The following is a 16,062-nucleotide window of genomic DNA, read 5'->3' as shown; positions in this document are numbered from 1 at the left end:
GTGTTCATAGCAGCACTATTTACAATAGCTGAGACACGGAGACAACCTAAATGTCCATCAACAGAGGAATGGGTAAGAAAAATGTGATTCACACATACAATGGAATAGTACTCAGCCCTCTAAAGAGCAATATAATGCCATTTGCAGCAGCATGGATGGAGCTAGAGATTACCACAGTAAGTCAGACAGAGACAAATATCATATGATATCACTTATATGTGGACTCTAAAAATATGATACAAATGCACTTATTTACAAAAGAGAAGTAGACTCACAGACATAGAAAACAAACTACAGTTACCAAAGGGAAAATGGCGGGGGGGGGGGGGATAAATTAGGAAATTGGGATGAACACACACACATGACTGCATGCAAAATAGATAATCAACAAGGGGCTACTGGATAGCACAGGGAACAATACTCAGTATTTGGTAATAACCTAAATAGCAAAAGAATCTGAAAAAGAATAGATAGATGTACTGGTTCCAAATAGGAAGAGGACTATGTCAAGGCTGTATATTGTCACCCTGCTTATTTAACTTCTATGCAGAGTACATCATGAGAAACGCTGCGCTGGAAGAAGCACAAGCTGGAATCAAGATTGCCGGGAGAAATATCAGTAACCTCAGATATGCAGATGACACCACCCTTATGGCAGAAAGTGAAGAGGAGCTAAAAAGCTTCTTGATGAAAGTGAAAGAGGAGGGTGAAAAAGTTGGCTTAAAGCTCAACATTCAGAAAACGAAGATCATGGCATCTGGTCCCATCACTTCATGGGAAATAGATGGGGAAACAGTGGAAACAGTGTCAGACTTTATTTTTTGGGGCTCCAAAATCACTGCAGATGGTGACTACAGCCATGAAATTAAAAGACGCTTACTCCTTGGAAGGAAAGTTATGACCAACCTAGATAGCATATTCAAAAGCAGAGACATTATTTTGCCAACAAAGGTCCATCTAGTCAAGGCTATGGTTTTTCCAGTGGTCATGTATGGATGTGAGTTGGACTGTGAAGAAAGCTGAGTGCCAAAAAATTGATGCTTTTGAACTGTGGTGTTGGAGAAGACTCTTGAGAGTCCCTTGGACTGCAAGGAGATCCAACCAGTCCATTCTGAAGGAGATCAGCCCTGGGATTTCTTTGGAAGGAATGATGCTAAAGCTGAAACTCCAGTACTTTGGCCACCTCATGGGAAGAGTTAACTCATTGGAAAAGACTCTGATGCTGGGAGGGATTGGGGGCAGGAGGAGAAGGGGATGACAGAGGTTGAGATGGCTGGATGGCATTACCAACTCGATGGACATGAGTTTGAGTGAACTCTGGGAGTTGGTGATGGACAGGGAGGCCTGGCATGCTGCGATTCATGGGGTTGCAAAGAGTCGGACACGACTGAGCGACTGAAGTAAACTGAACTGAACTAACATGTATAACTGAATCACTTTGTTATACACCTGAAGGTAACACAACATTTTAAAATAAACTCTAGAATAAAATTAAACTATAGATTAAAAGTAAATCGACCCAAAATCCAAAAATAAAATTAAATATGAAATAGAATAAAATCATGTACTGGTATTACAAGGAATATATACAGCAGTAGTCCTCCTGTTTCTATATGTCCTTTAAAAGAGTACCAGAGGGAATTCATCCATCACAAGTATTTTTCTAGGACTTAGAAGTTTTGTTTTGTTTTGTTATTTTGGTGGCACAGTGGAGAAGGAAATGGTAAGCCACTCCAGTGTTCTTGCCTGGAAAATCCCAGGGACAGAGGAGCCTGGTAAACTGCAGTCCATGGGGTTGCTAAGAGTCGGACACAACTGAGCGACTTCACTTTCACTTTTCACTTTTCACTTTCATGCATTGGAGAAGGAAATGGCAACCCACTCCAGTGTTCTTGCCTGGAGAATCCCAGGGACGGGGGAGCCTGGTGGGCTGCCGTCTCTGAGGTCGCACAGAGTCGGACACGACTGATGCGACTTAGCAGCGGCAGCAGCATGCAGCTTGTGGGATCGTTCCCTGACCGGGGATTAAACCCAGGCCCTCAGCTGTGAGAGCACTGAGTCTTAACCACCAGACTGCCAGGGAATTCCAGGACTTCGAAGACCCTCAGTAGGCAACCAGATATGATAATGCAATCTGTTTGTTGCATTAATGTACCTGGTAACACAGCTGCCAACTCCTATTTCAGAGGGAAAAGTATCACATCGTGATGAAGGCAGCATTTCAAACACTTGATTTTATAGCCTGAAATTTTCCATCTTAAAACCCAGCCTCTAGAAACAAGAGAAATGCTATGTTGGGTTCCTGTTTTCCAGGGTGACGGGATTCAGTGGAGTAACAGTATAAATGAGAAATTCAACAAGGTTACAGGAACTGCTGATAGAAAGTTACAGGAACTGCTGATGGAAAGAAATTGCTGAGTCAGAGTCAATTCGGTGTGGGTGTCACCAACATTAACTTTTAGTTTTACATTCCTTCACCACAGAGTGTCCTCTGATGAAATTCTCCATGTGCTTTTGATTGTTTTTTAAAAACACAACCCGGGTTCCCCAACCATTCTGTAGAAGGTGTCCAACCATCAGAAAATAATCATTTTAAATAAAGTGACTTCCTACTTGACCATATTCAGAAATCTCAGCCTGAAAGATAAAGTATTTCTGCCTGGAGGAGACTGATTTCTTTGTTTTGATAGTGTTTGAGGTCTACAACCTAAGCCTTTTTTTCTTTTTTTAATTATTTATTTGGCTGCACTGGGTCTTAGTTGCAGCATATGGGATCTAGTTCCCTGACCAAGGATTGAACCCAGGCCCTCTGCACTGGGAGCCTACAGTCTTAACCACTGGACCACCAGGGAAGTGCCTAAGCCTGTGTTGATGATCCATTTTGCTGTTTATATTTGTTGTCTATACCATCAATGTTTTAGGGGAATCCATGTAAGAAAATTATAAATAGTTGTAATGCAAGATGCATATGATAAGATATAAGGTAGACCCCAAACAGTGTGGGGAGTTACAGAAAGGAGCGCTTTTATTTGATATTGGAGTGTAATTGATTAACAATGTGGTGTTAGTTTCAGAGGTACAGCAAAGTGATTCAGTTATACATGTACGTGTATCTAGGCATGTTTGTCCAGTCAGGCAGTCGTGTCTGACTCTTTGCAACCCGATTGACCTGCCAGGCTCCTGTGTCCACGGACTTTTCCAGGTAAGAATACTGGAGTGGGTTGTCGTGCCCTCCTCCAGGGGGTCTTCCTGACTCAGAGATTGAACCTGTGTCTCTTATGCCTCCCACCTTGGCAGGTGGGCTCTCTTTACCACTCGCACCACCTGGGAAGCTCCCCATACATCTATCTATTCTTTTTCAAATTCTTTTTTCTCATTTAGGTTATTACATTGTGTGGCACAGAGTTCCCTGTGCTATACACTGTGTCCTTGTTGGTTATCTATTTTATTTTTTTAAAAGATTTTTTGATGTGGATCATTTTTAGAGTCTTTATTGAATTTGTTACAATAAATTGCTTCTGTTTTATTTTTTGGTTTCTGGGCCCCAAGGCAGGTGGGATCTTAGCTCAAGCAGGGATTGAATCTGCACTCCCCGCATTAACCACTTGACCATCAGGGAAGTCTTAGTTAGCTATTTGAAATATGGCAATATATACGTGACCGTCTCAAAAGAGGTGGTGGGAACAGCAGCAAAGGCAGAGGAATTAGTGAAAACAAAGATGTGTGGCATGTTTGGGAAACACCAAGCAGATTTGCCTTGGGAAGAGCACAGGATGCAAAAAGAATAAAGACTAGTTTACAGCCAGACTTGTGTGGATACCAGGCTAAGCAATGTGGTCTCTGTGAGAAAGGCAATGCAGACCAGTTTTAAGTTGAGGGTATATGATGCTCTCAGAGGTCAAATCCCCCAGTGTGTGTCAGATGATCTGAAGTGGTGCAGGGCCATCAGCTGACACTGCATTTGTCCCATGTGTAAGATCTTTTCTATTATTATTTCACTGTTATTATTAATATCATTATCATCATCTTTCACAGTCATTTATTACATGTGCCAGGAACACTTGTCAAGCCTTGAGGGTCAAGACAGTGTAAGAGAGTGGATAATTTCATTGGAGCCATCAGATAATAAGCAAGAGTGAGGAGGGAGATTTCATATGAATAAATTGTACTATGAAAATCAAAGGATTTCCCTGGTGATCCAGTGGTTAAAAATCTGCCTTCCAATGCAGGGGACATGGGTTCAATCCTTGGTCAGGGAATTAAGATCCCCTATCATTGGAAAAGACTCTGATGCTGGGAAAGATTGAGGGAGAAGGGGGCAACAGAGGATGAGAGAGTTGGGTGGCATCACCAACTCAATGGACATGTGTTTGAGCAAACTCCGGGAGACAGTGAAGGACAGGGAAGCCTGGCGTGCTGCAGTCTATGGGGTTGCAAGGAGTCGGACCCAACTGAGTGACTGAACAACAAAATTCGGGGGGGGGAGGGGTGCACATAAGCCCATGTGCTGCAACTACTGAGGCCACGTGCTCTGGAGCTTGCATGACACAGCTAGAGAGAATCCCCTGTGACTTGATGAAGACCGGACGTAGCCAAGCATATCCTTCCCTTTTGGGAACAGGGTTGGGTAGGCTGTTTGAAACAGCCCTTCCATGGATAACAGCTAAAACTGCTGGGTCAAGTACTGGGTTGACCAAAAAAAATTCGTTAGGGTTTTTTCCACGTGATCTTACAGATCAATGCATTTTTTAAAAACCCAATACATTAAAAAAAAAAAGAAACAAACAAACCTTCTTAAAAGCTCAGATACCCTGGAAGGAATTTTCTAGGTTGAACTCTAGGAAAGCGGAGCTTGAAGAAATTCAGAGACTTTGGCAGCTGCTGTTGCCAAAAAACAAAGGCAAACCAGAAGAACTTGAATTTGGGATTTGAGGGCCTAGGGCATAGAAGGGAACATCTTAGTTTCTCAAATTGGTGTCCTCCTCACACCAAATGGGAATTAAGATATGAGTCAGTGCAAGTGGAAGGTTAAGGACCAGTAAGCCTTCCCACACCCCTGTCTGAGACCTCATCTCTGCCCAAAAACCCTAGAGGACTCAGTCCCTTTTCAAACATGCAATTAACTTTTTCTAGAAAGTTCTTCTGAACCTTGAAGATCAGGAAGACTATCTGAAGTGAACTACCAAGTTTCAGCTATTCAAATTCTCAGGTCTATTCAGAGTGCTTTGTGGATAGTGAAACTGAGCAGGACCTCGTAGGGCTCCTGGGCACAAAAGTCTTTCTGTGCCCAGAGCGCTCCACGCCCCCACACCCCCACACACATTTTTTTGTTTGCAGGAAATAGGCTTCATTCCACCTCTGTGACCTTCCCTGGGTTCCAAAGGGCGGGTTCAAACAGTTGCTAATCAGGGAAGGGAGGGGGTTTGAGGAGCAATCAAAAGACAATAGTGTAGCCTTGGGGTAGGGTCCTGGTTCCCCCTCAAGGGATATACATAACAATATCTTTGAGCTGCTTTACAGATACAAAAACTCCCAGGAGGTGAAAGAAGGTTAACTGCGTGCTGCCCACAAGCACGCAGACCCCAGACAGGCTGGAACCAGAAGGTGGATGACGCCTACTCCCATTAGTAGTAGTATTAGTCGCTCAGTCGTGTCCGACTTTTTCCAACCCCATGGACTGTAGCCCGCCAGGCCCCTCTGTCCATGGGATTCTCTAAGCAAAAATACCTATTGCCTCCTCCAAGGGACCTTCCCAACGATACATAAAGGAGACTTCATCAATGTGCATAAGAGGATACCCCAGGTTAATTGTTATAAAAAAGTGTCTCTTGGGAGTCTTTAAATTCTATACCATTCCTATACCTCTGGTGGGCAGATTGTTTGTTTCTTTATTTAGGTTTTAAGGCGAATGACCTGGGGCTATTTGTTTCCATCAACCTGACTGAATCTAAAGGCACAGTTGAAATGTCTATTTTTCTTGCCATACTCAGAAGAGATTGTTGCTCATCTACTCTATGATTCTCATTCTTTTCAGCTTACAATACAAATAACTTTTTTTTTTTGCAACCGATGTCTTATAATAAAGCAGTGCTGAAAAATTAAATAGAAGAAAGTTCAGTTGCCATACAGGCTATGAAAATGATTTGCTGGTGGTGATTTTAAAGCTTGATTCCAAATAGATTTACGAAGAAGGGCACTTGGAAGACGTGGTTCAAATTTTCCTATTTAACGTATCTTGAAATTACAGGCTTGTTAGGGGAAGCACACTGACTGCAACTGCCCACCCTGGCCAGGCGTCAGAGTAACCATTTGCATGAGTTGTTTTATGATAGGAGGTCCTGGTAAGGAACACGGAACTAATAGGCCACCACCGACAAGAAGAGTTTGGCAAAGGTCGAAAGGAGACACCACATGTCTGACTACCTCCCAGAATCCTTCTCGCTGGCATCCATATTGGCTGAACAAGGCATGTACCACCAGGAAGGACTCTGAGTCAGAATGATTGGCTAAAGACAACCCAGAAACTAATCCTATCACCATAAAACCCAAGCCACATGGCGGAGCTGTTATCCTGGGTTTCCTTACTCTATTGCTCTCCACCCGGGCACCCATGCCCAATAAAAAATCTCTTGCTTTGTCAGCACATGTGTCTCCTTGGACAATTCATTACTGAGTGTTAGACAAGAGCCCAGTTTTGGGCTCTGGAAGGGGTCCCCCTTCTTGCAAAAGGCTCACTCTCCCTAAAATTTCAAAAAGTATAGAGCTTAGGCTCTTAAGGTTATAGCAGAGATAAAAGCTTTCATAGTCATTTCTAAAAAGCAACACTTCATAGTTTTCTCTCTCCAATGGTTCTCTAATATACTTGCAGAAGGAAGGCAATGGAAAACCAAGAATAAAAATAGCTGAGCTCTCCAGAATTGGGTTTCCTGTCTACTTTCCCTGTTCAAAGAAAAGAGGAGACACCATCTTGCAACAGAGGCTTCATAGACAACTGGGCTTCTCCAGTGACTCCCATTACCCCACCACCAAACAGCCAGAAGAATGTCCACAAGCTGATCACACCCTGCTCTTTAAACCAGGACCGTAAAATTCTTCACTACCCCCTCTTCCTGTTGGGACAAAAAGTTGTGAAGGAATTAGCCCACTGTGGCCCCCTTTGCCTGGCGAAGCAATTAAGCTATTCTTTTGTACTTCACCCCAAACTCTGTCTCTGAGATTCCGTTAGGTACCTGGGTACAGAGGCTGAATTGCAGCTGCAATAGGCAGGAGAAAACTCCACTGGAGACAGTTGGAGGGCATGGCAACCCACTCCAGTATTCTTGCCTGGAGAATGCCCTGGACAGAGGAGCCTGGTGGGCTACAGTCCACAGGGTCGCAAAGAGTTGGACACGACTGAAGTGACTTAGCATGCTCGCCTGTAATGAGTAACAGACTTTATTTTCTTGGACTCCAGAATGACTGTGAACTGTGACTGAAGCCATGAATTAAAAGACACTTGCTTCTTGGAAGGAAAGCTATGACAGACCTAGACAGCATATTCAAAAGCAGAGACATCACTTTGCTGAGAAATGTCCATATAGTCAAAGCTATGGCTTTTCCAGTAATCATATATGGATGTGAGAGCTGAACCATAAAGAAGGCTGAGCACCAAAGAATTGATGCTTTTGAATCCGAGTGCTGGAGAAGACTCTAAAGAGTCTCTTGGACTGCAAGGAGATCAAACCAGTCAATCCTAAAGGAAATCAACCCTGAATATTCATTAGAGGGACTGATGCTGAAGTTGAAGCTCCATCATTTTGGTCACCTGATGCAGAGTTGACTCATTGAAAAAGACCCTGATGCTGGGAAAGATTGAGGGCAGGAGGAAAAGGGGGTGGCTGAGGATGAGATGGTTGGATGGCAGCACTGACTCAGTGGACATGGGTTTGAGCAAACTGCAGGAGATAGAGAAGGACAGGGAAGTCTAGTGGGCTACAGTCCATGGGGTCACAAAGAGTCAGACAAGATTTAGCAACTAAACATCACATCAGCATGTAACCTTAGAAGACCTACTCTATCCTAACAAGTATAAAACCAAACACACTGAAAAATCAAGCACTCTTCTTAAATCTGAAAGAGAAGTGAGAACTCAGGGAAACTGCTAACCTCCCCAGAGTGGAAAGATACACAAGCAGACACAGAGAATCACAACTCACGAGAGAAGAACTCCCTTGTCACTCTAGATTTCCTTGGGAACCAGTGCTGGGGTGGAAAAGCACAGAACATCCTAGCCATGACAACACATGGGAGAAGAGGGAGTCAGGCAGAAGACGAAAATAGAAAATATCCTGAGGGCCATACTTCACTTGGTACCGGTCCAGCGGAAGAAAATTACTGCTGAACTTGACCAGTGCCCCCAACCCTCCCTGACTCTGCACACCGGTCAGCGGAGTGAATAATGGTGTATCTTCAGAACCCTTTCTAAGTAGGCCTCTCCTATGGATAAAAGAAAAGACCACATGAAAACATCTTCTCCACACTGCCTCCCAGAGTAGCCGCCTCTGGACAGAGTAACTGACCAGAGCCATCGGTCATCGGTCCCCACCCCTTTGCCTGATCTTGTCTCCTCTGCAGCAACCTCAGTTGGAACTAAGAAACATAGCAGTGGCCTTGACCTCTGAAAACACTGGAAGCCTCTGTTTCTATTCTTCTCTCCTTAGCTGGGCTCCCTTCATGCTCAGACCCCAGCCATTGCCACCCAGGCAGGTTAGACACTCTGCCTCAATATAGTTCACGACATGGAAACTTGATCTAGACCAACACGTGATCTCCAGCCAGTAGGGTTTTGGCCAGATCCCAAGAGAGAAAGAAACTCGTATTCTAAGCTGAGGCTAATTGTTCCCATATTACTTTGCACTTCCCTATGACATCAGCTTAGTGAATGCTTAAGGCAGGATAAGGCTGAGTTAGAGAGACTGTTAAAGCAGGCCTCTGCCATTTACAAGAAAGGTGAAAGCCAAGGTTCTGCAGAGCAGAAAGGTGGGGGATCGGTCGTCAAGCTATTTTCTGGTTCTGAGAAGGGCGAACCCTAGTGATGCTGCTCCCTGAGAAATTTATTGCTATCCATTGGCTAAGTCGGCTCTTTGCAACCTCATAGACTGCAGCATGCCAGGCTTCCTTGTCCTCCACTCTCTCCCAGGGTTTGCTCAAACTCAAGTCCTTTGAGTCAATGATGCCATCCTACCATCTCATCCTCTGTCACCCCCTTCTCCTCCTGCCTTCAATCTTTCCCAGCATCAGGGTCTTTTCTAGTGAACTGGCTCTTCACATCAGGTGGCTAAAGTATCGGAGCTTGAGCTTCAGCATCAGTCTTGTTAATGAATATTCAGGGTTGATTTCCTTTAGGATTTACTGGCTTGATCTCTCTGCTGTCCAAGGTATTCTCAAGAGTCTTCTCCAGCACCACAATTTGAAACCGTCAGTTCTTTGGCACTTAGTGTTCTTTATGGTCCAACTCTCACATCTGTACGTGAATACTGGAAAAAACGTAGCTTTGACTATACGGACATTGGTGGCAAAAGGAGAAATTAATGCTTTCTTTTCTTCATGCTCATAGTTGAGCCTTGTGAAAAGTCAATTGATGTCAACGCTTTTCTGTTAGAGGCAAATTTTCAAATTCCCAGGAAAAATATTTGAGGATGTTAAAATCTTTGAGAAATATACAAAAAGAGTGAGGGAAGGGTGAGCCAAAAATGCCACCCACTCCTAAGAGTTTTTAAACAAGATTCAGGAAGAGATTTCAATGTACAGTGTTTGAAACATATGGTTCTTATTTGAAACATAATTAGAAATGTATCTTAGTATATAAGGCATTTTAAAAGCCAAGAGGAAGGACATTTCTGGGTAACCAAATGTCTTGGATGATGTCAGAATCATGGCATGAAGAGGAATACCAAAGACACTTTGGCAATATTTTGAGAGATTTGCTTCTTCGTGTTGTTTCACTTTTTTAAAGTGAAAAGTTGTTTACAAATGAAACAAGAAGGAAGAGAATGAGATCTTATCAAATGCAATTTGGAATCAAGGGATTCCTAAACCTAGGCAGTATAAAGAGAGAAGTTTGTTGATGAGATACGGTTTCCAAATGCTAATCAATTATAAGTCAGATGCTTTATGACATTTTCTTTCCATTCTCTGCCCTTTCAGCAAACTACTGTTTGTTTTTATCTGATCCATTTTTCACTCTGGGAATAATAAAGAAAAAGAAGCATATATTTGATAGTTGTTGTTCAGTCCCCAAGTCTTGTCTGACTCTGCGGCCCCATGGACTGCAGCCCATCACTCTTCCCTGTCCTTCACTATCTCCTGGAGTTTGCTCAAACTCATGTCCATAAAGTCGGTGATGCCATCCAACCATCTCATCCTCTGCCACCCCCTTCTCCTCCTGCCCTCAATCTTTCCCAGCATCAGGGTCTTTTCCAATGAGTCAACTTGTCACATTAGGCAGCCAAATTATTGAAGTATTTGGGTATTTGATTAGAGAACAAAAAAAGGAAATAAATGGTCACCGTTTGGCTCCTGGTCCAAACTCACTTACCTGGCTGTCCGTGGCCAACTTTTAAAGTCCTGGCATCTAAACCTATTGTGTTAGAAACCCGGGAGGCCAGACCCAGGGATCAGTGTGATGCTAATTGTGCAGCCAAGGTTGGGAACCAATGTCATCTATTCTGAAACATCAGGAGGGAGAGAAACCGCCCCCCACTCCCAGTGACAAAGTATTTCCCAGGCTTTTGTACTCACAGACCAGGAATAACATCTCAAAGTGCACTTGGGGGAGCCAGGTTTAGTTTGGTTTTTTGAGATAGTAAAAACAACAATGATCATTGCTTATCAGAGTCATTTCCTGAAACACGGGACATTTTAATATCAAAATAGCAGACAGGAGGGGACTTCCCTGGTGGTCAAGTGGTAAACAATATGCCTTGCAGTGCAGGGAAATGGGTTTGATCCCTGGTTGAGGAACTAAGGTGCCTCAGAGAAACTAAGCCCTTGAGCCACCACAAAAGATTCCTCGTGACTCAACAAAGATCCTGAGTGCTGCAACTAAGACCTGACACTGTCAAATTAAAAAAAAAAAAAAAGTAGAAAGGACATTAACATCAGAGTATTAAAAATCTGATTATATGTGTATACATACATACATACCTATATATCTGCTTATGTGTGTATGTTTACATGTAGATTTCATCACTAAGAAGAATTCTCACTAAGGAACTGAGAAGAGTTAAGAGGAGTTCTCCGAATGCCTGGCTTGGGTACCAGCTTAGGTCGTGTGTGCAACATCTCTACAGGAAGCTGACACCACGTGAGTATGTACTACACACCAAGCCCTGGTCTACTTGGTTTACACGTATTAAATAATTTCATTCTCAACACCCTAAAACAATAGGCACTGTTCTTAAATTCATTTTTGAGGTAAGAAAGTCATCATATCAGGTGAAGCACTTTGCTCTGGGTGGCACAGTAAGTGATGGAGTCTGACTCTGAACTCAGGTACTCGGATTTCAGAGCGCCACATCCTCAGTCACTTTACTGCACACGTTGCTTTCTCTTCGGGTAGTGCACTATCAGGCAGACATTTATTAAGCAACATCTACATGCTCGGCACCATGCTGACTTCCATGTATACAGAGAATAAGGGGAGGATTAAAATCTGGGTGCTTGGTACCTAGGTGTGCAGATGTGCTATGCTCAGTTGTGTCTGACTCTTTGCAACCCCACGGGCTGTATCCTGCCAGGCTCCTCTGTCCATGGGGTTCCCCAGGCAAGAATACTGATGTGGGTTGCCGTTTCCTTCTCCAGGGGACCTTATTGGCCCAGGGATCAAACCCAGGTCTCCTGCATTGGCCAGCAGATTCTTTACGGTCAGGACACAAGTGTGTTGGGGACACACTTGGTTCTGTTCTTCACATTGCCCCGGAAGGGAGGGGCTTCCCCCTACACTTTCCAGGAAGGAGATGAAGGAAGAGGCCCGTCTGACTGCTCTCCATCCCCCTACTCATTGCTGGGAAGGAGGGGCTTGAGGTGGTTTTCCAGATTGTCGGTGATTTGGAAGGAGAAACCTGATTGGGCAAGCAGCAGGTTTCCCAGGCCAGGCGCTCCTCCCAGAGAGGGCAAGGTCCGCATTGTTCCAAGGGGCAATCTGACTCAGTCACTGCCCTCCTGGAAGCCCAAATGGCCTCTCAGCTTCTGGGGAGCCTGGCCCCATGCCTGGTCTCTGCCACACGTGGGCTTCTGGGCACTGACAATAACACTTGGGGGCAATTAAGGGTCTGTCTCCCTGGATGGTCATCAAGTAGAACTTAGCTTGTATAGGGGGATCTGCACTGAAAACTGGAGAAGGCAATGGCACCCCACTCTAGAACACTTGCCTGGAAAATCCCATGGATGGAGGAGCCTGGAAGGCTGCAGTCCATGGGGTCGCTGAGGGTCAGACACGACTGAGCGACTTCACTTTCACTTTTCACTTTCATGCATTGGAGAAGGAAATGGCAACACACTTCAGTGTTCTTGCCTGGAGAATCCCAGGGACGGGGGAGCCTGGTGGGCTGCCATCTGTGGGGTCTCACAGAGTCGGACACGACTGAAGTGACTTAGCAGCAGCAGCAGCAGCACTGAAAACACAGGACCAGGCGTTAGTGCCAACATCCTCGTACCCACAAGGGTTGCCAAAGGCCAGAAGTCTCGTGTGTAACACGTGAGTACCTGGAAAGGTAAACCAGGAGGCTGGGGAGCCGGAGCAGGGTTCTGAACCTAGACTGGGGGATAGGGTGCATGTGCTGAGTCCTGAAGGACCACAGGCGTTTTAGACTTTGAGCAGCAGGGTGGGGGTGGTAGGACACGCCAGACAGGGGTGAGAGCCAATGCAGAGGCAGGAGAGGATGGAAGACCATCCAGAATGACCAGAGCACAGAGCCTTCACAGCAGAGAGGTGGGGAGTAAGCCTGGAAGGGGAGGCAGGGACAGAGTGGTGGAAGGCCTGGAACGCCAGGAAGCTCCTTGTGTATTTCAGCCTGAAGGCCGTGAAGAGACTTGCAGAGGGTTTGAAGCAGGAAGTGAAATGGTCACTTCGACATCTGGACAAGATTGCTCCAGGAGAGAGTGGCGAGCTGCTCCCAGCACTGGACCTGCTGGAAGGCTGGAACAATCCTCGGGCCAAAAATGATGAGATCTGGAAAGGAGGGAGATGGCTGTGAGGATGCAGAAGGGAGAGATCAAAGAGGTGCTCATGGGTCATCATGGCTGATCAGCTATGGAGATCTGGGGAAAAGGAGGCTTAGAGACTGAGGGTATGCAGGTACAATCCTCAAGACGGAAATCCAAGGAGATCAGGAAGAAAATGGCAGTCAACAGCAGCCAGATTCTATCTAGAAAGTGCAAGTGTTGGGTAATCAGTTGTGTCAGACTCTTTGCAACCCCACAGGCTGTATCCTGCCAGGCTCCTCTGTTGATGGGGTTCTCCAGGCAAGAATACCTGAGTGGGTTGCCATTTCCTTCTCCAGGGGACCTTACTGGCCCAGGAATCAAACTGAGGTCTCCTGAAATGGCTGGCAAATTCTTCAGAGTCTGGGCCACAGGTGTGTTGGGGACACACTTAGTTCTTTTCTTCACATTTCCCCGGAAGGGAGGGCCCTCCCCCTCCACTTTCCAGGGAGGAGATGAAGGAAAAGGCCCCTCTGACTGCTCTCCATCCCCCTACCCCTTGCTGGGAAGGAGGGGCTTGAGGTGGTTTTCCAGATTGTTGGTAATTTGGAAGGAGAAACCTGATGGGCAAGCAGCGGGTTTCCCAGGCCAGGCTCTCCTCCCAGAGAGGGCAAGGTCCACATTGTTCCAAGGGGCAATCTGACTCAGTCACTGCCCTCCTGGAAGCCCAAATGGCTTCTTGGCTCCTGGGGAGCCTGGCCCCATGCCTGATCTTGGCTGCAGCTGTGCTTCTGGGCACTGGCAGTCACACCTTGGGGTGATTTAGGGTCTGTCTCCCTGGATGGTCATCAAGTAGACTTAGTTTGTATTAGGGGATCTGCATTGAAATCCAGGACCAGGCATCAGTGCCAACATCCTCATACCCACAAGGGTTGCCAACCCTTGTAACACGTGAGTACCTGGAAAGGTAAACCAGGAGGCTGGGGAGCCGGAGCAGGGTTCTGAACCTAGACTGGGGGATAGGGTGCATGTGCTGAGTCCTGAAGGACCACAGGCGTTTTAGACTTTGAGCAGCAGGGTGGGGGTGGTAGGACACGCCAGACAGGGGTGAGAGCCAATGCAGAGGCAGGAGAGGATGGAAGACCATCCAGAATGACCAGAGCACAGAGCCTTCACAGCAGAGAGGTGGGGAGTAAGCCTGGAAGGGGAGGCAGGGACAGAGTGGTGGGAGGCCTGGAACGCCAGGAAGCTCCTTGTGTATTTCAGCCTGCAGGCCGTGAGGAGGCTTGCAAAGGGTTTGAAGCAAGAAATGAAATGGTCACTTCGACATCTGGACAAGATTGCTCCAGGAAAGTATGGCGAGCTGCTCCCAGCACTGGACCTGCTGGAAGGCTGGAACAATCCCCGGGCCAAAAATGATGAGATCTGGAAAGGAGGGAGATGGCTGTGAGGATGCAGAAGGGAGAGATCAAAGAGGTGCTCATGGGTCATCATGGCTGATCAGCTATGGAGATCTGGGGAAAAGGAGGCTTAGAGACTGAGGGTATGCAGGTACAATCCTCAAGACGGGACTCCGAGGAGATCAGGAAGAGGATGGCAGTCAGCTACAGCCAGGTGCATTCTAGAAAGTGCAAGTGTTGGGTAATCAGTTGTGTCAGACTCTTTGCAACCCCACAGGCTGTATCCTGCCAGGCTCCTCTGTCTATGGGGTTCTCCAGGCAAGACTACTGGAGTGGGTTGCCATTTCCTTCTCCAGGGGACCTTACTGGCCCAGGGATCAAACCCAGGTCTCCTACATTGGCCGGCAGATTCTTTACGGTTGGGCCACAGGTGTGTTGGGGACACAGTTCTTTTCTTCACATTTCCCTGGAAGGGAGGGCCTTCTCTTTCCACTTTCCAGGGAGGAGATGAAGGAAGAGGCCTAGTTGACTGCTCTCCATTCCCCTACCCCTTGCTGGGAAGGAGTGCCATGAGGTGGGTTACCAGATTGTAGGTGATTTGGATGGAGAAGGCGATGGCACCCCACTCCAGTACTCTTGCCTGGAGCACCCCATGGATGGAGGAGCCTGGTAGGCTGCAGTCCATGGGGTCGCACAGAGTTGAACATGACTGAGCGACTTCCCTTCCACTTTTCACTTTCATGCACTGGAGAAGGAAATGGCAACTCACTCCAGTGTTCTTGCCTGGAGAATCCCAGGGATGGGGGAGCCTGGTGGGCTGCTGTCTATGGGGTCGCACAGAGTTGGACACGATTGACACAACTTAGCAGCAGCAGCAGCAGCAGCAGGTGATTTGGAAGGAGAAACTTGGTTGGGCAAGCAGCGGATATCCCAGGCCAAGCTCTCCTCCCAGAGAGGGCAAGGTCTGGATTTTTCCAAGGGGCAGTCTGACTCAGTCACTGCCTTCCTGGAAGCCTGAGTGGCCTCCCGGCTCCTGGGGAGCCTGGCCCCATGCCCGGTCTCTGCCGCAGGTGGGCTTCTGGGCACTGACAGTAACACCTGGGGGCGATTAAGGGTCTGTCTCCCTGGATGGTCATCAAGTAGAACTTAGTTTGTATAGGGGGATCTGCACTGAAATCCAGGACCAGGCATCAGTGCCAACATCCTCACACCCACAAAGGTTGCCAAAGGCCAGGAGTCTCATGTGTAACACGTGAGTACCTGGAAAGGTAAACCAGGAGGCTGGGGAGCCCAGAGCAGTGGTTCTCAACCTAGACTGGGGGATAGGGTGCATGAGCTGAGTGAGTCCTGAAGGACCACAGGCGTTTTAGACTTTGAGCAGCAGGGTGGGGGTGGTAGGACACGCCAGACAGGGGTGAGAGCCAATGCAGAGGCAGGAGAGGATGGAAGACCATCCAGAATGACCAGAGCACAGAGCCTT

This window comes from Capricornis sumatraensis, chromosome 12 (genome assembly GCF_032405125.1).
Source record: "Capricornis sumatraensis isolate serow.1 chromosome 12, serow.2, whole genome shotgun sequence".
NCBI classification, from domain to species: Eukaryota; Metazoa; Chordata; class Mammalia; order Artiodactyla; family Bovidae; genus Capricornis; species Capricornis sumatraensis.
Note: the sequence above shows the minus strand (reverse complement) of the source record.